This window comes from Rana temporaria, chromosome 2 (assembly GCF_905171775.1).
Source record: "Rana temporaria chromosome 2, aRanTem1.1, whole genome shotgun sequence".
NCBI lineage: Eukaryota > Metazoa > Chordata > Amphibia > Anura > Ranidae > Rana > Rana temporaria.
In genome coordinates, this window is record NC_053490.1 from 106929301 (window position 1) to 106952838 (window position 23538).

Genomic DNA, 23538 nt, shown 5'->3' on the forward strand with positions numbered 1-23538 from the left:
GGTCCGGCGGACCGGTTTCATCGTACATGTATGCTCGTCTGTACGCGGCATAAGTGTAGCAATATGTTGCTAAATGTTGTACCTTCATTAAATGTAATCATATTGCTACACTTAGAGGTGTCTGTCTTCTCTTGTATACTCAGTTGTGACATGACCCTACTCTTATATCAAGACATCGCTTGTATATCAAGTCAAAATTTATTTTAAAATTTTGCTTGTCTTGCAAAGCGCTCTGAAACCAAGTTACTTTCAAACCAACGTTTTACTGTATTAGCATTAGCTTTGTCAAATGAACATTCAGTTAACAAATGCCTTGTGCACACGATCGGAATTTCCGATGGAAAAAGTCAGGCGGAATTTTTTCATCGGATATTCCGACCGTGTGTATGCCCCATCTGAGTTTTTCCATCGGAAATTCCGACGGACTTAGAAAGAGAACATGTTCTCTTTTTTTCCGATGAATCGGAAATTCCGTTTGTCTGTATGGAACTTCGATGGAGAAAAAAACATGCATGCTCAGAATCAATTTGACGCATGCTCGGAAGCATTGAACTTAATTTTTCTCGGCTCGATGTAGTGTTGTACATCACCACGTTTTGGACTGTCGGAATTTGGTGTGACAGTGTGTATGCAAGACAGCTTGAATGTAATTCCGTCATTAAAATCCGTCGGAGTTTATCCCGTGGGAAATTCTGATTGTGTGTACAAGTCATAAGTGAATAGTCTTTACTCCTTTAGTAAATTAACCATGCATTCCCTCTGTGGCTGATATGTTATCTTCCTTTAGTAGGGATGAAGAGAGATGGTGGTGGCTAATCTACTCTGTCTCTATTGGTTGATCTACAAAGTTCTACATTTAATATATTAACAAAAATATGGAAGAACAAACATGTAAAAAAACAGAATGTGCCCTGAAAAAACTTTTATGTCTGCACTGAAGTGATAACTCAAAGAGGTCAATAAGATGTCCACAGCCTCTCTCGATGGTACTGATATCTTCACCCAGTTTTGGATCTGCCATCTTGATTGGCTGTGCCAGGGATTCCCTTATCCCGGCATATGTTAAAAATGTACACTAGGCTGTGCATGTGCAGTTCAGTGATAATTTTCAAAAGAAAGATTAACAGGCAGGTAAAAGTGCTTTATTGTGTCCCAATACTTTTGACAATATGTTGAGGTGAGGATGCGGAGACTTTTTTGATTAGTATCCTAGAGCGGTGATTTCTCTCTTTCATTTTTGACAATATAGTGTATTTGTACCATGGCCAATTTAGACCGGAGCCAAATAACCCACCAGCATGCCTATGTATGTCATAGGAAATCAGAGTACCCCGGGGGAAACCCACACAAGCACAGGAAGACTGTAAAAATGTCATGCAGGCAGTGCCATGGTTAGGATTCAAACTTATGTCACAAAGTTTAGCCAGAGTTTGCTTTGGCTCTTCAAATATGAACACATAAAAAGATAGATTTACTAAAGGGGTAATTTTCCTCCTTGCATGTGTTGACCTCAAATACCCAGGTTCAGGGGAAATTAAAAAAAATTGCCCAAAACTTAATTTAGTGTATGAAGTTTACAAAGCAAGGGCTGAAATGCTAAATGTGCTCTAGTTGTCCCTTGTAAAGTTCAAACTCACCAATGTTGTATGCTGCTTTCTTACTTACAATAGTTTTACATTGGTCAGCTCTTGGTCAGTTTATGTCAATGCACAGGTGAGCAAAGAAGGGAAAGAACACCGCAGGCAGGTGCTACCAGCACAGCTTTTTCTGGGGGCAGAACAATAGTGATCTGGTAAGTTTTATATCCTGCCACATCAATGTTCCACCTGAGAAGTTTCATTCGCTGAGTGCCTGTCTGATACCAAAGACATGAGTTGCCTGCTCCAGCAGATTTATTATGTTCATGAACTGTTTCAGGTGGCACAGAAATAAATAATCACATGGTTAAGGGATATTAAGGTCAGGGCTTAGGCGGCTCACTTATAGAGTCATTGTCACCTTAATCCCAACCATTCTATACGTATACAAGCAATCCGGCACAGCTCCTTCCTCCTCAGCAGTTGGCACAGAAAATACTGGTGCTGACAACCCTGGGGGGTGACACCATTACCCTGGACATGTGACAGTGCCCAGCCCTAATAATTGCCTGCTAGAACTAGTCATGTTGGGAGAGGTGGTCACGTGCTGTTCCGAATACTGATGGTGGATCTGGGGAAGGAAGGAGAAGCAGGGGATCACTATTAGCAAATTAATATAAGGAGTTTGGGAGGGCTCCTTTATATAAGGTGAACAGATTTTTTAAATTAAATCCAGGACGTATTCTTTTTTTTACTAGTAATGTTGGCAATCAGCGACTTATCACAGGACTGCGATATTGCGGTGGACAAATCGGACACTAACTGACACTTTTGACACTTTGTGGGAACCAGTGACACTAATACAGTGATCAGTGCTAAAAATATGCACTGTACTAATGACACTGGCTGGGAAGGGGGTTAACATCTAGGGCAATCAAAGGGTTAAATATGTGCCTAACAAGTGTTTTCTCACTGTGGGGGAGGTGCTTTTACTAAGGGAATGCATATATCCCTGTCCCGGCTTTGCTGGAACACGGGATCAATTTTTTCCATACTCCAGAACGGCGATCTGCCTTGTTTACATAGGCAGACTACCTTTCTTCCTGTGTATAGAATGATTGGCGGGTACAGACGAACATAGAGTTCGCTGAACCCGCTGATTGGCTCTGATAACCAGGAATGCAGGATCACGTATATATATATGATCCTTGTGCAGCGCGACCGCCCTGTAGCAGTAAATACACCCTCCAAAGTTAGTAGGAGCGGCGGAGTGGGTGGGTGTAATTCAGAATTTTCTTTTTTAATTTTACACTGACTTTTTTTTTAATTGCCTGGGCCCCTGTTTAAATCCAATCTGGGGACAAAACCAGGGACAGACTTGGTCTGGGGACAGTGTCCCCAGTCCAGGGACTGTCCCCCAGAAACCGGGGACGTCTCGTCCCCCTACCTTTACAGAAATACTGTCACTTTGCCCTGAATGGCTGGTGACCAGTGAATTTCATTGTTTCTTTATGTATTACAGGTACTTATACAGCGCCAACAATTTACGCAGTGCTTTACATATATATTGCACCTTCACATCAGTCCTTGCGGTCAAGGAGCTTACAAGCTAAGGTCCAGTGGCGACTCTAGGAACAATACATAGGAGGGCACATAAGAAATCACAGTCAAAACTGGGGGGCACTAATAATTTTCACTACTAAATTATACTACTGAAAAAAAAAACGAAATAAGTATATATAAGGTTACAAAATTTGTGGTATGCAATGATACCCTTTTATTGTACTAACACTTAAAAGACAAGCTGGATTAAAGGACAGGGATAAGGAGACCTGCAAGCAGTGGAGGCTATTGTTTTTTTTTTGGGGGGGGGGGTGGCAAACAACCCCCCCCCCCGGATAGTCTGTTATGTATACATGGGTCTGTATACATCATACCAGTCCAGACAGCAATGCCATATTTCCCTGTACATGGGTCTGTATATGTCATACCAGTCTGGACAGCAGTGACATTTATCCCTGTACATGGGGCTGTACACTTCATACCAGTCTGGACAGCAGTGACATTTATCCCTGTACATGGGGCTGTACACAGGCTTGGACTGGGACAAAAATTTGGCCCTGGACTTCATCCAGACCGGCCCAATTTAATTCAATAAAATGCTGCCCCCACCCCCCGTAAAATCACGCCCACCAAAAGGCCCCTACATCCATTATTGTATATCATGAGAGGGTGAGAGAGGGGAATGAGAGAGAGGGAGGGTTGAGGGAAAGGGTGTGAGAGGGGGGTGAGTAAGAAAAAGAGTGAGTGTAAAAAAGAGAGGGGGTGAGTGTAGGACCCCTTTTTACAGGCGCTTTTTAGGCGCTTTTGGGCTAAAAATAGTGCCTGTAAAGCGACTGAAAAATGCTTCCGCTGCGGTCCCAGTGTGAAAGCCAGGGCGTTAAAAAAAGTCCTCCAAGCAGCATCTCTGTTTTAAAAAATGGCCCACTGAGCCATCGGCCCACCGGGAAACTCCATGTAGTCCCTATGGCCAGTCCATCCCTGGCTGTACACTTCATACCAGTCTGGACAGCAGTGACATTTATCCCTGTACATGGGGCTGTACACTTCATACCAGTCTGGACAGCAGTGAAATTTATCCCTGTACATGGGGCTGTACACTTCATACCAGTCTGGACAGTGGTGTCATGTTACAAGTGTGACACAAAGGCAGAGGCATGATGTGACTTGTAGTTTTGCAACAGCTGGAGGGCCACCGGTTTGAGACCCCTGGCCTAAAGAATCAATTACTGTACAAAATACCAGGGCGAGTACATGGATTGAAAACTGTCTACAAGGGCGAGTTCAGAGGGTGGTGATAAATGGGGAGTACTCGAAATGGTCAGGGAAGGGTAGTGGGATCCCCCAGGGTTCTGTGCCGGCACCAATCCTGTTTCATTTGTTCATAAACGACCTGGAGGATGGGGTAAACAGTGCAATCTCTGTATTTTCAGGCGATACTAAGCTAAGCAGGGCAATAACTTCTACGCAGGATGTGGAAACCATGCAAAAATATCTGAACAAATTAATGGGGTGGGCAACTACATGGCAAATGAGGATTAATGTAGAAAAATGTAAAATAATTAATTTGAGTGGCAAAAATATAAATGCAATCTATACACCGGGGGAGAACCTCTGGGGGAATCTAGAGAAAACAGAATATTGGCATGCATTAAAAACAGGGGTCAAGTCCTGGGGAAAAAAGTGTGGGAACTCCCACCCAAGATCCACTCCCCCCACCAAAAAAAAAAATGATACGCTCATATGCATAATTACTAAACCGCATGTTTTTTGTTTTTTTTCGATCCACTGTGCCTTAGTAATCCTTTATGTTACTGGCCGCTTCCTGTATATGGATTCAGGTAGTGTGCGGGTATTCCGTCACTTCCTCGATGCCGCAATGTCTCCTGGGAGCTTTTGTCATTGTTCCCAGGAGACATTGCTGAGGTCTGCCGCGAGTTATTGCGGGATTTAGAAAGAAGTAAGTTCTTTCTAAATCCCGCAATGTCTCCTGGGAACCATGACAAAAGCTCCCAGGAGACATTGCGGCATCGAGGAAGTGACGGAATACCCGCACACTACCTGATGAATCCATATACAGGAAGCAACCAGTAACATAAAGGATTACTAAGGTTTGCCTGCCCCTGACAGTGACTCAAGCTGGCTCGGGTGGCTCGGCTGCTCTCGGCTGCTCTAGTCCTGCAAAGGGAACTGAGTTCCTGCTGTGAAAAAAGTGCAGGAACTCCGTGCCCTGATTAACCTCCCTGGCGGTATGATTATTTCAGAAAAAAAGGTGCTGAAAGCAGTACCATTATTTGCAAGGAAATTTGGCGTTTTATACTGTAGGCCTGTAATTCTTCGGAATAACTCACTTAAATCTGTCCAAACAAGAGTCTAGTAGGCATCCCGGGTATGACATTTTTTTAAAAACAAAATTATAAATTATAATATAATAAATAATTATAAATAATTATAACAAATAATAATATAATTATAATAAAAATTATTCAATAATGTAATCAACTCAAAATCACTGAAATTTGCTCAGTTGCAGAATTGTCGCTGTCATTACTTTTATTTTTTTATGACCAATTTCCCCACAAATCGCTATCGCACAATTCTGCAAGTGATTATAATTTATTATCGCTGTTTTCTAGCTGCTCTAAAACCATTTTTGACATAAAGGGACACTTTTGGTTGCTATGGACAATCTACAGTTTGCAGGCAGAAAGAACAGTTTTTATTATATAAAAGTACATGTAGGGCACTGGGCAGACCACTAGGGACAAGGGGGGGGGGGTGTATTTTTTACATACAGTACTGTAATCTATAAGATTGCCGTATACTGTATGTAATGTGTTTGTTTACGTTTTTGAAGTCGTAACGTCGCAGGGAACAGAGATCGGCGGCACAGGAGGACACTGTGTGAATCGAGTGAGGACCCGCTCGCTCACACAGCGCGGTGGCATTGCTGGATCCAGGGACAAGGTAAGTAACTTACGTGTCTGTGGCTGCAGCGAGGCGAGCCCCAGTCTTGCTCGGGGATACCGCTTTTGGTATAAAAATCTTACCCCGAGCCAGACTCGGGAATACAGCCAGGGGGGTTAAAAAGGAATCAACTCCAGAGATAAAACGATAATTCTCCCACTCTACAAGACTCTGGTCCGGCTACACCTGGAGTATGCTGACCAGTTCTGGGCACCAGTCCTCAGGAAGGATGTACTGGAAATGGAGCTAGTACAAAGAAGGGCAACAAAGCTAATAAAGGGTCTTGAGGATTATTATTATACAGGATTTATATAGCGCCAACAGTTTATGCAGCACTTTACAACTTGAGGGTAGACAGTACAATACACTTTAATACAGTAGGAATCAGAGGGCCCTGCTCCTTCGAGCTTACAATCTAAGTGGAAAGGTCAAGAGATGCAAGAGGTAATAACTGTGGGGGATGTGCTGATGGAGAAGATAAATGCATAGTTGTTAGGTGGGGGACAGGATGTTAATTATGAGGAAAGGATGCGAGTACTGAACTTATTCTCTCTGGAGAAAAGACGCTTTGATTGGGGATATGATTTCAATTTATAAATACTGTACTGTGACCCCACAATAGGCATAAAACTTTTTTGCAGAAGGGAGTTTAACAAGACACGTGGCCACCCATTAAAATGAAAGGAAAAGAGGTTTAATCTTAAAGCGAAAAAAAATTTTTTTAATGGCCAGCAGCTACAAATACTGCACCCGCCGCAATCCTCGGGTTAGGGAATCAAGAAGTGAAGCGTCGCGGCTTCACTACCCGGTTCCCTACTGCGCATGTGCGAGTAGCATGCCGCACCATCACTGGTCCCCGCTGTCTCCTGGGAACAGTGTGTTTCCCAGAAGACAGCAGAGGCTGCAGGTAGAGGCGTGTCTGCTGCAGTACCATATTCCCGGAAGTGGGTGAAAATACCTGTCTTTGACAGGTATATGCACCCCCCTGAAAGTGCCAAATGTGACACCGGAAGAGGGGAAGGTTCCGAAAAGTGGAAGCTCCATTTTTGGGTGGGTTCTTTACTGTAAGAGCGGCAAGGATGTGGAATTCACTTCCACAGGCGGTGGTATCAGTGTGGAGCATTGATAGTTTCAAAAAAACGATTAAATAAGCACCTGACCGACCACTACATACATGGATATACAATGTAATAGTGATATATAATCACACACATAGGTTGGACTTGATGGACTTGTGTCTTTTTTCAACCTCACCTACTATATAACTATGTTGAAGTGAACCTGTAATGACTTTAGAGTCATGTTTGGGGGGATTTAAAAATATTAAAATTCCTCCTGCAGGGGACTTGATGTATCATGCTCCAGATCCTCCAAGTGAATGACCCCCATAGTTTCCTGCATAACTTTCTACAAGCAAATCCATTCTGTAACAGATGCTAAAGTATGTCTGCAATGCAGCACATGCCCATCTGCCTGTTTAGTTTACTACACTCTGGCTCACTCAGTCGTTACATTTCAACACACACAAAAAAAAAAAGCAATCCAATACCACCAATATAAAGTGTGCAGCCCCCTTTATTAAACATTTTACATAATTGCTTCATCTGCAAATCCTGATAATCCCATGTTTCCTATTAGACTGACGTTATCCAAAAAAAATCTGGAGCCTCACATACCCCAGAAAGGGAGATGTCAGCCTAGGCTTGTGCTAATGTACTAAAGGGAATTTAAAGGTAGCTAGGGTGCACGTGATCCCGCTCAGCCAATCAGAAAGCAGCAGGCGAGCGATAGGGAATTAAGTGTAATTATAAGACATCAGGCAGTGTGTGAGCGAATTAACCCCAGGAATTATAAAGTGAAAATAGTGGAAGAGGGGCGTCCTGCTTATGTGTCAGGCTTGTAAATCCCATGTTAAATACTATAGCCATAAAAGATATGCAATGTAAGTGTGGATGGTCATGGAAGATAAATACTTGTATGGGAACTTTAGGAGTCATAATCGGCGGTGTTGCATGTGACATTACTATACCTACCTACAATAAAAGGAAAAGCTGCTGAGATTTAAATACAACTCTGCGACCCCACTCTGTTCTGTTTGCTTAATGTAGCCATTAAATGGGCCCATCACCCGACAATTAGCACATCCAATTAGAGGGAATGGCACTTCTTGGTGGGTGATAGGGGAAAGGCACAAGAACTTCAAAGAACAAATGATTTGGGAAAGGCAGCCGCTCCCCTCCGGCTACAACAGTTGTTGGGAAACGATTTGTAGAAAACCATTATTTTCTTATATTTTCCAGCCAGATGTAAGTGAATCGGATAGGAGAGCACAACGAAAATTCGCTTTGTAATATCTAAAGAGCTCCTAAAGTTTAAAGGGCAGATCCTGTTCTATGGATGGGAGGCAGAGCACGCTGGGTGTTGTAGTTCCACTCCCGGAAGGCACCCTGATATTTGTATTGGCACCGACACTGGTAGGTTTAGGTGGAAGCAGGTTATGATTAAAACCTTTTTTTTTCAGTATGTGTCCCATTGGGGAGATTTCCCTTTAGTTCCTGTCCTGTAGACACAACAGGAAAGGAAACATCGCTCCAAAGTGTGGGAAATCCTCTATAAATCTGCCCATACTCTATAAAGTTGGATTACATATGGGGTTATTTACTAAAGGCAAATCCACTTTGTACTACTTGGAAGTGCAGTCGCTATAGATCTGAGGGGGACATGCAAGGAAAATAAAAAAACAGCATTTGAGCATATACATGATTGGATGATAAAATCAGCAGAGCTTCCCCTCATTTCAGATCAGCAACTGAACTTCCAAGTGCACTTGTAGTGCACAGTGTATTGGCGTTTAGTAAATCAACCCTATCGTTTCTGCACAAGCTCCCTTACACTGGCTATACATTATACAATTTCCTTGTACAATGTATTTCCAATCTCCTTCAACTATAGTGCAAGGGCTTCCCTGATTGGATAGAAATTAAAAGGGTTGTTTAGAATTGTTTGGTCAATTATACAAGAAAATGGTATATAATGTGTGACCAGCATAGGGAAGCTTTGTAATCTATGTAAACTTGTGTGAACCGATGTAATCTAATAAGAGTATGAACAGATCTAGGATTTCCCACACTTTGGAGAGATGTTTCCCTTCGGGTTGTGTCTACAGGACAGGAACTAAAGTGAAATCTCCCCAAAGGGACAAACACCCACAAAAAGAAAACAAATGCTTCCACCTAAACTGATCAGTGTCAATGGTGATAATACAAAGATTTATTCAGGGTGCCTTTGGCTACCCTCCAGGAGTGGAACTACAACACCCAGCGTGCTCTGTTTCCCATTCATCTGCCCTTTAAACTTTAGGACATCTTTACATAATATAAACCAAAATGATATGAAGATCAACATGATATGAGGACACGTATTAGTATGCAAACAGGCAGGCCCTTGTACTACTTAGTAGATGGTAGATCTTGTTCAATCAGATTGTAGCAGTGTGTGGTCACCTTAGCAGACATGAGTTTAATTTACTAAAGAAACTGAAAATCTTCAAACAAGTATGCGAAGAGTTACTTTAACTATCCAGATGTGCAGATGAAACAAAAAAGAGGAATTTGCTTTTCACTTCATTGGATAATTGGAGGGAATCTTCAATTATTGTGTGAATATTCTCCACTCCTTTAGTCAATCAGCCTCCATGCCTCTATTTCTGCTCATACAGCTCATAGTTTTAGGTGTATGCCTATGTTTTCAGTCCTGGTGACAAATAGAGGCGAACCTCCCCCAAAAGGGACACAGACAGCAATACAATTATGACAGAGGCTCTAACCCCTCACCACTCTTAAGCTGGCTCTACACTATACAATTTTCTTGAACAAATTCTATACAATCTCCTTTACCCTAAACGATGTAGTGCAAATGGCCATCCTGATTGGATACAAGTGTTGTTTAGGTTCGACCTCATATTATATGGTTTTTGGTATATCTAAAGAAAATTGTACAATACAATTGTAATGTATGGCCAACACTAGCTAAACTATTTCTGTATTTAATTTCCTTTAGATTTGCCTTTAACTATTTAGTGCAAGGGTCTGTCTGATTGGCTACCAGTGCTGTTTAGATTTATATTATACGGTTTATGGTCAATCTGAAGGAAATTGTACAATAAAAATGTATAATGTGCAGTATGGCCAATGTTTACCAAAACTAGCTAACCAATTTTCTTATTCAATTTCCTATAGATTTACCTAGTGCAAAGGGCCTGCCTGATTGGATACAATTGTTTAGGTTCAACCCCATATTATATGTTTTTTGGTATATCTAAAAGGAATTGTACAATAAGATTGTGATGTATGGTCAGGTTTACCAAGACTAGCTAAACGTTTTTCTTATTTAATTCCCTTTATATTTATCTTTGACTATGTAGTGCAATGGCCTGTCTGATTGGCTGCAAGTGGAATTCATATTATCTGGTTTATGGTAAATCTAATGGAAACTGTACAATAAAATGGTATAATATGTGGCCAGCTTTACCAAAACTAAACCATTTTCTTAATCAATTTCCTATAGATTTACCTTACCTGCCCGATTGCATACAAATTGAATTGTTTAGGTTTGACCTCATATGGTTTTGATAAATAAAGGAAACTTTAACAATAAAATAATAATGTGTGGCCAGTATGGAAGGTGATAATAAGCCACAACACTCAGATGCTTTTCATTCCAGAATTTCTCTAGAAAAATGCTGCCTGCTGTGATTTGATTGCTTCCTTTTGGCTCACATGACATCCAGCAGAACATGACTTTTATATTATGACGTCATTTCCATTCCTGCACAGGTGTGAGCGTTATATGGACATATAGCACTGTCATTATAAAACATCTCCTCGCCATAGGAACTCACCATCTGCAATCAGATGATGTTGGACTTCCTCTGAGGAAGGTTAGTTTCAAATAGCAACGTCACCAGCGATCCTCATCAACGAATCCCCTAATCACCTGTCATCCTGCAAATGTCACAGGGACGTCATTGTATTCTGGTCATAGTCAAAACAGAGATCGTTTTCCTTAGTTTCTGATCATGATAGGCAAGATTTATATCATTGATCGGGCTGTGTGTGCTTACATCTGCTGGTGGCTATATCTTACATCAGTGTTTCTCAACTCCAGTCCTCAAGGCGCCCCAACAGGTCATGTTTTCAGGCTATCCATTATTTAGCACAGGTGATTTAATCAGTTTCACTGCCTTAGTAACTACCACAGCCGTTTCAACTGAGGGAAATCCTGAAAACATGACCTGTTGGTGTGCCTTGAGGACTGGAGTTGAGAAACACTGTCTTACATCACCGTGACGTCATTACTCTAAGGTATGATCAGTGATGGTTTGACCTGCTTGGGTTTTTTTTCATCACAGACTTGCCAATGTAATGGACAGCCAAGGCACATAGTTTTGTGTCGCAGGCAGCCTGTTTGCCTTCATCCCCACCCGTCTTTATTCCTGCCTCTCCCACACACTTCAAAGGCACAAGGTAAACACTGTACCACTCCGTCCTATTTACAGAACTCCGCCCGTTGATTAAAGGATCGCCATTAATTCAGTAACATTTTACACCTTCATGCCATGATCCCAATCTATTCTCTTCTGAGGCCTCTGCCTTATTTATATAATGCGACTGAATCATTCTTCACAGTTTACAAAGTCTGTTTATTTTAAACACCACATTCTTATCCTCCTTTGATTGTAGCAAGAAATATTTATGATTATTTTGGCTACAAGAAATCATTACACTATGCTGAGACAAAACACCAGCATTTTATTCATTCATATGCATTAGTGTAGAAGACCTTTTATTGGCTGGGGCAGTCGATCTGCATTGGTTTGGATTGGGTTAATGATATTTGCGCAGGTGTGAACAGCTTGGGCACAAATACAGATCCGTATTAGTACTTGCGACACTAAATTGGAATAGATGGGGAAGCTTGTATCCGACCATTCTAATTGGCATTCAGATACTGCAAGCATCAAATAAGCCCCTTGTGATTTTTTTTTTTCCTGAAGACACAAGCAATGTAAAAAAAAAAAAAAAGTATATATCATTTATAGTTTTGTCCTTCTAGCTTGGAAATATGACATGAAAACCCAGATGGCATGCCCTTACTATTGCTCTAGATGGGGTGGCTTTAAACAGGTCACTGCAAACCTTAAGGGGATAACACGGTTATTAAGTTAAACAAAATCAATTTTAATCAGCTATTCCTTTTCTAATGGAGGATTTCCATTTGTAAATGCTGCAATTCATTTCAGTGTAGGTTCCAGTTGCAATCTAAGTACAGAAAATTCAATTTCTATTCATCTTATCATAGATTTACAGCTCCTCTGGTGCATTAGCAAAGTTGTATGCAGAATGTTGTATTTGAACAGACAGTTTAGGAGTAAAGTGGACAGTTAGCACAGCTAGTATATCAAATACAATTAAATAACAAAAAAATAAAATTGCATAACATAAAATAAAATATACGGATGCAATACACTATAAGAATCTCAGTAGCATCCTCTTCTGTGCTATTAAGTCTGAAACAATGCTAGTTAATTCTAATGGTGGTCATCCATGTATAGTGTACATCTTATGGTTCTGTGCAATGTTTATATGTGCTCTCAGACTTTATTTCCCTTTTTTGTCGCAGGTCCCTTCAGTGCAAGGACTCGGGATGGACACCTCTAGGTAAGGAAAGCATTGGGTGTGTTGATGATTGGCAGATGTGTTGACCATAAATGGTTAAAAAAAAAGTCTATATGATCCAAGTCCATCATTGAGGTCCTCCTGTTCTATCGGCAGCTGCAGGGTTAAGGACTGATGGTGACATTTTATGGCAGCCAGATCCTCCAGCTGGGAGCACTGAGAATGGGGCCATAAACGCCGGTAGGTGTTCTGCCCGGCCAGCTCTAATCACAGGAAGCAGTGGTGTCTTTACACTGTAAATTGCACTGATTTGCCACCGAGCTGTTCTTACTCATTTCCCAGGGGTGCCTCAAAAAAAAAAAAAAAAAAAAAAAAGCAAGAATGAAAAACAAAGGATCATTTGTAGAGGATCCTTACATGTGTTAAAACAACATTGCTGCTTCCTTACAAATACAAGCTGCACCCTGCCAGAGTAGGACCAAGGACATCTGAAACACACAATACACATACATTGTACAGAAGACTATGCCAGGCAAAAAAAGCATCTCGAATGGGTGCAACGAATGCCACACAACACATCACTAAAATTCAATCTACATCGTTTGCAATAATTCATAACATTTGTAAGTGTACTTTCAAGCACTCAAGTTCAGGTTTAGCAAGGCATATAAACAAGATACTAAAGTAGGAGGTACATAAGCAGGATACTAAAGTAGGAGGTATGTAAACAAAATACTAAAGTAGGAGACATGTAAACAAAATACTAAAGTAGGAGGTAAATAAGCAGGATACTAAAGTAGGAGGCATGTAAACAAAATACTAAAGTAGGAGGTAAATAAGCAGGATACTAAAGTAGGAGGCATGTAAACAAAATACTAAAGTAGGAGGTAAATAAGCAGGATACTAAAGTAGGAGGCATGTAAACAAAATACTAAAGTAGGAGGTAAATAAGCAGGATACTAAAGTAGGGGACATGTAAACAAAATACTAAAGTAGGAGACATGTAAACAAAATACTAAAGTAGGAGACATGTAAACAAAATACTAAAGTAGGAGGTAAATAAGCAGGATACTAAAGTAGGGGACATGTAAACAAAATACTAAAGTAGGAGGTAAATAAGCAGGATACTAAAGTAGGAGGCATGTAAACAAAATACTAAAGTAGGAGACATGTAATCAAAATACTAAAGTAGGAGACATGTAAACAAGATATTAAAGTAGGAGAAATAAGTGAAACAAACGATATTGTAAACATCTGAAAAACATGACGAAGGAAAGATAATTATAGTTTTCCTCTGGACCTGTTATTTAGGTAAACAAACTCCAAGGGAAGTTGCACTTTGAAATTGAATTTCCCCCAAAACTTAGTAAGGTGAAGTTCTGCTGACTTCCATCATCGAATCTCGTGTAAGCAAAAATGCTGTTAAGTATTTTCCTTGCTTTGTGCAAATTCCCTTGCAAAATGCAACTTCCCATCAAAGTGAACCTATTTGCCTTTACTAAATCAACCCTTCTGTGTCAGAATAGAAAAAACTTGTCCCCAACTTTATGAGGCTGATTCACTGTAGGAGTTGAGAAACTTTATTAAACAGATTCACTTTGATTATCCAATCATGTGCAGAGAAATAAAAGGTAAGCATGGATTTGCTTTTCAGAGGATAACGTCATTGAAATGAACCCTCACCATTTTTGAGTGAAGATTCTCAATTCCTTTAGTAAATCAGCCTTAGTGGGATTGATCTACTAAAGGCAAATTGGCTGTTCACTTTGCATGGGAAGTTGTATTTTGCAACCTTTTTCTAACCTTTATGTCTTTTTGTCGCCTTTTCTTGCTTTTAATGACTGATCCTGTTTTTTTCCTTTTACTCCCTTGTCTGATCTATTTTCCATCTACTCTGAGCCATTACACCAGGGGAATCTGTGCAGGATTCAGGCTAATGGGGATGATTTACTATAGGCGAATAGACTGTTCACCTTGTGAGGAAAGTTATATTTTGAAAGATAATTTTTCACATAGCTTTAGTGATTGAGGCGAAATGTCACAAAAACATAAAATAAATAATAATAATAATAATAATAATAATCATGTGCTAGGGAATTTAAAAACAAAAACAAACAAAAAAAATGAATTTTTGCTTGCACATGATTGGATGATGGAAGTCAGCAGATCCCCACCTCACTCACTAAACTCTGGGGAAAATTCCCTTGCAAAGTGCAACTTCCCTTGCAAGGTGAACAGCCTTTAGTAAACCAAACCCATTAGTCTGAATTCTGCACAGGTTCCCCTAGTGTAGAGGCCCTGAATAAATGAAAAATAGATCAGCCAAGGGAGTAAAGAAAAAAACAGGATCAGACAGTCATGACAAAGGTGACAGAAAGGTTGGAAAAAGGTTGCAAAATGCAACTTCCCTTGCAAGGTGAACAGTCTATTTGCCTTTAGTAAATCAACCCCATTAGTCTGAATCCTGCACAGGTTCCTTTAGTGTAATAATAGCCCAGAGTAAATGGAAAATAGATCAGACAAGGGAGCAAAGGGGAAAAAAACAGGATCAGACAGTCATGAAAAGCAAGAAAAGGTGACAAAAGGACAGAAAGGTTAGAAAACAAACAATGCAGAAGGTGTGAAAGGAATCAAGTGTGGTGCCTGGGAGTTTTCTGTCTCCCACATCTGCCTCTTTCACCTTCTTTCATCACAAAATGATCCATTTCTTTCAAGTCCCGTCTGTCCTCATCAGTCTATTAACAAGGCAGCCAAGTTGTGTGTGCAGCACCTTTATTGAGAATCGTGCCTGATTGTCCTGAGTAGGAGAGGTAAATATACGACCTATGGAGCCAGGCTTAGCAGCCCCCATGTGCCCTTTCCTTACCTCTCCAATACAAACAAATCTTCCACAATATGGACATTACAGCAACAAACAGGCAATCTGGATTTAGGGGCAATGGAGAGTCATCCAAGGCTGAAAATAGCTGTGTGCTCAGATCTAGGACAAAACCATTGCCTGTTCGCTTTATTATGTCAGCAGCATCAAACATCTGTCTAATAGTTAACCCAGATATACATGACATGACACTTGCAGCCCCATATGCTGCACACTTGTACATGCAAAAGGCACCTTTCCATCCACAGAGCTGACTCCTGGCTCAGGATGTTTGGGCAATTACAGTATGTATGTGTGTATATTTCTTCTGACTGAAAGCTAATTTCAGCCCTCTAGCAGAAGCAAATAAAACCTGACAACTTATAAATCAGGAATAGGTGCCTATCACTCAATCTTTGCATAAATTATGAACCCATAAGCAGGCGTTCTGTCGTTAGAACCGAGGCCTCTGGAACGGCTTTATTGATGGCTGTATAGTACAATAACACGGAACGTAACTGCCACTTAAGGGAGCCCCCCACCCCTCCCACATTCCAGGCAAATGACCTTCTCACATGTCTTCTAGCTCACCTTTTACTTCACTTATATTTGTAATGGATGTCTGCACAAGCTAATGCAAAGTATGCCCCTTCTTTAGTGTCGTACAATTCATGCACAATTTGTGTGTGTGTATATATATATATCATTTACATTGCAATGTCTTTAAAACCTACACACACAGGCTTTATTGTCAGGGCCAAATACCCATTGCCAAAGCAATGAGCAGTTACTATTGGAATTGGATAGAATAAGTCTTATTACATTATTAGGGGTAAGTGCTAATATAAAGAGAACATGTGCCTATGAAAAAAGGGGACCACAACCTACTACATACTCCATACTATCTGATTGTACAACCTGTGTAGTGCATGGTTTGATACTAACTGAATGGGTTATTTAGGACGGTTAACATACTTTTAGTAAATCCAGAGATTGTACAATCTGCTCGTATAGTGTATATGCAGTTACAAGGGGGTAAGGGGTGTCTATGTATAGGGTTTTATATGCCTTTTGTTACATGCTGCAACATATTGTGCAGCTCTTTTCACAGTCATCACCCTCTCTCTCCCTCTTGTTAATACATATTTAAGTAATGTAGTAAGCAACTACTTCCTGGGGGTTGTGTATGGCTCTACCTAAACCTTTTGTAGACTTTTATCAGCAAGCACCTTTGTCTAATTCCCAGGACTTGAGTCCATCTCCCAGGATCTTCACTCACCTCCCTGCACCTCCTTCCATCTCCTCTGATCTCTTTTGATGTTCAGAGTTCCCCTGTACTTCAGTCAAGCTCTCTCCATCTTCCAGGACACTTCTTTATCTCCCAGTACCATCTTATGATCTGAAGGTATTTTTTCCCTCTAGGTTTTCTTTTTTTCCTGATAGGTGTGATGTGCCTTCTTAGCTCTTTCACTTGTGTAGGCAATCCAAACTAACACGATGTTTGTCCCATAGATTAGATTATACAGTTGCACAGCTTTCCAAGGCTTAGGATTTATTATTAGACACGTGTGTTTTTTTGTTAAGGAATACGTTATAGAATAAAACTCTCACTAATTTTTCTGACTATTGCGCCCTTTTTTTAAAATATATATATATATATATTTTTGCACTCTCTTTCTGTTAATTTCCCTCTGTCCCTGTAATTCTTACTTTTGGTATACCTTTCTTTCTTTCTTTCTTTCTTTCTTTCTTTCTTTCTTTCTTTCTTTTTTCTTTTTCTTTCTTTCTTTCTTTTTTTCTTTTTTTCTTTCTTTCTTTCTTTCTTTCTTTCTTTCTTTCTTTCTTTCTTTCTTTCTTTTTTCTTTTTCTTTCTTTCTTTCTTTTCTTTCTTTTCTTTCTTTCTTTCTTTCTTTCTTTCTTTCTTTCTTTCTTTCTTTCTTTTCTTTCAGGCAGATGATAACTGGCAGACCTTTATTTGCCCTCACATTCAGCCTGCTATCTGCATACACATCCCTGGAGGATAGCTTTATCACTAAATTGATTCTCAATTGCCTGATCTGTCAATAGGAGCTGAGAAAGCTGCTCGTTTGCAACCTGTGTTTCAAACGCCTTTTTTGTCCCCCTAAGCGAGTCTATGGAGGTAATATCTGTGATCTCTAGGAGACGATCGATTGTGTATGATGGTCGTTCTGTTTATTCACAGGGGTCATCGCTGTGGACTGGGCTGATCGCTGCTTCTTATCATTTGCCACAAACACTCTGCACTACTCTTATGGAGACGTTAACCCCTTCATCACTAGAGCCTGGTAGCACTTTAGCAAAGATAAGTCCCTGTTAAAGTACACAGATTCAATTGTGATTGTTAAAACAGAAGTGAAATTACTGATAAACCTAAAGAGATAAGTCCTTAAGCCAATAACTTAAGACCAATTTCTACCCTGTAGTGGTACCAGGGTTAGCACCCCCCCCTCACAACCACCAACAAACACACACGTGTTTACTGCCAAATAGTAAAATACTCATCTAACTCACACACTTTCCATTATGTCTCAACACTTTTAACAGATGTCAAATATCCTTATAAATATCAATATTTAAATAACAACATGATCAATGCATTAGCAAAAGTTGGTTATACCTGTGTCTCATATAGGCACATATAGGGCATTGACCTGATCTATGTCTGCTAAGTGGCATGAACATTATGTTAGTACATACTGGTGGATAGTGAAAATAACACTACATTTTATAATGACTATTATATACAATTAGCAAAAACTACAATAAATCCTGACATATTTAATAAGGATACCATAAGCATGTATACAATGCCACTAGGTGTACATACGTGTGCACTATCACACATACATACATATATAACTATAACTATATTTGCAGGAAAAAGTATTTGTAACTTGTGATTGTTTAAATTATAACTATGCTAAAAAACAGTACATATATAATATGGTGTAATCACAGAGATTGCATACCATATTATGCTTTTTTTTGTTTTCTTCCTTTTTTTTTATAATCTCTATTTTTGCAGTGTTCATTTTCTTATCCTTTTTTTTTTTTTTTTTTTAATCTCCAGCAACATCTGTAAAATTCTACCTCCCAATGTCAAATTAAAAAGATCCCTAATTTCCCTTTAGCATACATACCTTGGTCGTGTCATATAATCTATATGTAAGGGGCATGTGAAGAGGAGAAGGGTGTCCCAGCAAGTGGCTAGCTGGGTTTCAGTCTAATGAAAATGAAGCCTTGCAGAGTTCATGATGAACTGTGCCTCCATTGTGCACCCCACAAACCTAACAGCACACATACATTTGCTGTATACATTCAAACCACATTCCAGACACATCTGCTTTTTTAAAGCTTCTTTTTATTTTTAAGAAAATAGGACATTATAAAAAAAAGAGAAAAACACAACAACTTTTTTTTTTTTTTCTTCAGCATAAAAATGAAACATCAAATTACTTTGCCTCTGGCTCCCATTTTTCCCTTCTACATTATAACTAGTTATTGAACTAGCTATAAGATCTAAAGGCCATTTGTGCGGAGACAGATTTCAACTGAGTTCTACCATCAATATTCTGTGGCAGTGACCTATTGGTGGAAGTCAAGCAACAGAGGTGAAATTCAGGTCACGCTGTCTAACCAGTATTAAAATGCGTGCACTTTGAGGGGGAAAAAAAGAGCCCACTTTAAACGAGATTTAAAGAAAATTGAATTCCACTATGGGAGTGGAATAATCTTTGCATTCTCCTTACAAACACAAAATGCATTTTTAATTTTTCTTTTCTTTTTTTTCTCCTACAAGGGAGGAGGGAATAAATATTTGCTCATTTTTTTTTTTTTTTAGTTTCTTCAGAGAAAGAAGAAAATCAAACGATCTAACAGACAAATGGTTGCAAATCTGAGTGTAGCAACCTGCCCTCTTTATTACATTTGGCCTTAGTAACCATCTAAACACATATTAAAAAAATAAAAATAAATAAAAAATTAAAAAATAAAATGTCCATGCCAATTAGCTTTATAGAACACATAATATACGTATGCTTCTGATACCCAGACATACGATGATTAGTGATGAGCATCTCTGAATTTTAGCATTAGTAAGAAAAAATAAGATAATCTCGGTTTTGTTATTAGAAGGAGAGACGTCAGGGTTTTGCTGTTATGCCAAGCATAAAGAGGAGATTGTAGTCCATTTTTCTAACATGCACAGATTGCTAATTGCGTGAGGTGCAGGTTACCAAAACGGTCAGTATGGTAATAGCACCTTCAATGAACCCTTGGGGACAATAGACTGTTATTTTTCTTCGGAACTGTCAAAAAAGACGCTTTGTGCTCAGAATGTTTCACCAACTCCACAGCCGCATAATTTTCCAGGCTTTTTATGCAGCAACAAAAAGCCAGAGGACCAGAGCAGAAAATTAGAGAGAGAAAGAAAGAAAGAAAGAAAGAAAGAAAGAAAGAAAGAAAGAAAGAAAGAAAGAAAGAAAGAAAGAAAGAAAGAAAGAAAGAAAGAAAGAAAGAAAGAAAGAAAGAATATACTGAAAAAGAGAGATGTATAATAAGAGAGATAGAGAAATAACGCAAGAAAGAGAGACAAAGAGAAAGAGAGACAATACAAATAAATAAATAAATAAATATAGAAAATATAACTAAAAAGAGAGATGTACAGCAAGAGAGCAAGAGAGACATAGAGAACCAGAGACAATACACAAAAAGAAATAAAGAAAGACATATAAATAAAAAGAGAGATGTATAGAAAGAGAGCTACAGAGAGAAAGAGAGACAAAGAGAAAGAGAGTCAATAAACAGAAAGAAAGAAAGAAAGAAAGAAAGAAAGAAAGAAAGAAAGAAAGAAAGAAAGAAAGAAAGAAAGAAAGAAAGAAAGAAAAAAGAAAGAAAGAAAGACAATTTACATTAAAAGAGAGATGTATAGAAGGAGAGATACAGAGAAAAGGAGAGCATGAAAGAGAGACAGAAAAAGAGACAATAAACAGAAAGAGAGAGAGAAAGGGGGGGGAGGGAGAGAGAGAGACAGAATGAAAGCAAGAGATACCAAAAGTAAGAATGAGAGAGGCAGAGGAAAATTAACACAGAGAGAGAGAGAGAGAGAGAGAGAGAGAGAGAGAGAGAGAGAGAGAGAGAGAGAGAGAGACAGAGAGAGAGAGAGAGAGAGAGAGAGAGGGAGAAATAAACAGAGAGAGAGAGTGGCAGAACGCAAGAAAGACCAAAGGAAAGAAAGAGAGAGGCAGAGAGAAATGGAGAGAGAGAGAGAGAGAGAGAGAGAGAGAGAGAGAGAGAGATGGGGGAGGGGAGACAGGGATAAATAGAAAGAAAGGAAGAAGGAGAAATTGAAAACAAGTGAGAGAGCGAATGAAAGATAGAGAGAGAGAGAGAGAGTGAAGGAAAGAGGGGGACAGGAAGAAAGAGAAAGAAGAAGGAAGGAATAGAAAGAGAGAGAGAGAGGGGGGGATGAGAGAGGGCGAGATAGAGAGAGAGAGAAGTGAGAGAGGGAGAGAGAAAGAGAAAGGGGGGCAGGCAGGGACAGAGAGAGAGAGAGAGAGAGAGAGAGAGAGAGAGAGAAAATAAGAGAGAAAGAAAGGAAGAAAGGGAAAGAAAGAAAGAAAGAAAGAAAGAAAGAAAGAAAGAAAGAAAGAAAGAAAGAAAGAAAGAAAGAAAGAAAGAAAGAAAGAAAAAGATTCAAAAAAGGAAGAGAGAAAAAGGGGGGAGTTGTTTTGATTTTTTTTTTTAATCTTACTTGTAAGTTTTGCCACCCAGTCCACAATGTTTACAAACAGACTCTCTTTAAATCCTGGTGGGTTAGTAAATCGGGTTCTCTCCTCCATGTGCCCCCACATTCCCTGTGCACGTCACAGCTGGGCTGATTCTCCTTCATACAAAGCTCAGTGTTATTTTAATGCTGCTTTCTACATTAATGTGGCTCCCAGTTCTGCACCTTACCCACAGCCAGGCTCGCTCAGTACTAAATGAAAGAAGCTTGGGGAAAGAGAAATGGCTTGACAAGAACTGGCCATATTTGTTACAGCAAGGAAAGCCCCGTGATTGAGCTAAGAAGCAGCATAAACATATATATTAGTATAGCAGAATACTGATTGTAACGGGAGAAAAGGCGAGGAGCTGGCATGTTACATTGTCGTGGGGTTAAAGTGATTAAGGTTAGCTTAGAGCAGGCTTAGCAAAAACAAAACAAAACAAAAAAATCACTGAAAAAAAACACCAGTTAGGCCTTGGCTCGGCATTGTAATTGTGATGGAATAAATAAAATAAATAAACACAGTATTGTTAGAGGTTTTAATACATTCATTAATTTGAGTTTTGGAGATGCATATATTACCCTATTGCATATGCATAGGGGCTATGTATTAAAATGGTCATTTTACGTTGATGCATTGCATTCGTGCTCTTTGAAACATCCATTGCACGCATTTAAGGGAAGTTACAAAATAATTCACTTACACTTAACTGCATGTTTGGAGATGGTTTTCTAAAGGACTGATTTTTACATTGGCCTTTGTTCCTATAGAAAATAGAAATCGTGATTTGCAACTAGACCTATGTAGACATGTGAAGTGAAGAGTGGCAAAAAATGAATAAATGACAGCTTTAGTAAATCAGACCCTTGATGGGAAATACAAGTAAAAAGTATCCCCTTATAAATCTACACCATAAGCCTGGAACTAGAAATGTGCCTTGATTAGGACTGTGACACCCAGCAACCCAGCAGATGGATGTAAATCCAGCCACATTACCTCCTGAAAGTTAGCAGTGTTTATCTAAGCACAAGCCAGTGGGTAGTTAGGAAACAGAGAGCCATAATAACAGCATGCTGCTTCACATCTGGATGAAGTTATAACCATTGTGGCTTTATAATGGCACTTTTAATTCACATTCATTTAACAAGCCCTCATCAAAGTTGCAGATACCAAAGAAGGCGCTTATATGCACCCTGTAGAATCGAATTTGTGTGGAGACAGCAGTCACAGATTCGTCTCTAGGGGGGTATATGGGTGATGCTACAAACCTCTCATCATAACTTTTTTCTTTTTGTCACACTTTGAATAAATTGTGGGGAATCCCTGGTGTTTAATGCACCACTTCATTCAGTAGTTGTTGTAAGTGGTTACTAGCACAGAGGGGCCATATGAAGTCTCCCATCTTTTGGGTGGTGGAAAAATAGAAGGAGAGAGAAAGAGAGAGGGAGAACGAAAGAGAGAGAGAGAGAGAGAGAGAGAGAGAGAGAGAGAGAGAGAGAGAGAGAGAGAGAGAGAGAGAGAGAGAAAGGGAAAGAGGAGGGGGCGGGAGGAGTGGATTAAAGGTGTAGATTAAATAATCATAAAATAACACATTATTACATTTCCTATAAAGACTGAACAGCCACCGCAAAAGAGCAAGTCCCAACCAGTACAATCCTCCTGGCTGATTTATAGCCTTTTACTGCCCTATAAAAGCTGTTAGAACGAACCTAAAGCCTGCACCACCGCTGGCACATTTAGTCTAATAAATAAAACATAAACAGCTAACTTTATGTGTCACTTTTATTGTTATCAAGTAAAATATGGCATTGCCCTACAAGCTATGATTCTATGCTATAATTGTTATCAAGCTGAACAGGGGAGCAATCAGATATCTACACTCCCATTTTTAATGCCTAATCTAAGCTCTTGATAAAATACCTAATTGTAATAGCTGTTTGCTTGGAAATGTTTACATAAATTCCCAGGGATTTTTTTTAAAGCACTATATTATCTGCTGGAAGTAGGATGTGTGACATAGATGCTTCGTGCAAACAGAACAGGAGTCCCTCTCCAGTCATTTGGTCTACTTAAGAAGAAAACTACGATGGGGCCCCCTTTTCTGGATGAAA

The 23538-nt window shown here is 39.6% G+C and overlaps 1 long non-coding RNA gene across 1 annotated transcript; it reads right to left on the reverse strand.

Moving 5' to 3' along the window:
- Positions 1–11956: 11956 nt before the first annotated feature.
- On the reverse strand, positions 11957–21807 carry LOC120929355. Its single transcript, XR_005747375.1, has 2 exons — positions 21412–21807; positions 11957–13129 (listed from the first exon to the last, which is right to left on the reverse strand). It is a non-coding gene; the product is annotated as an uncharacterized LOC120929355 (long non-coding RNA).
- Between the last annotated feature and the right edge of the window lie 1731 nt (positions 21808–23538).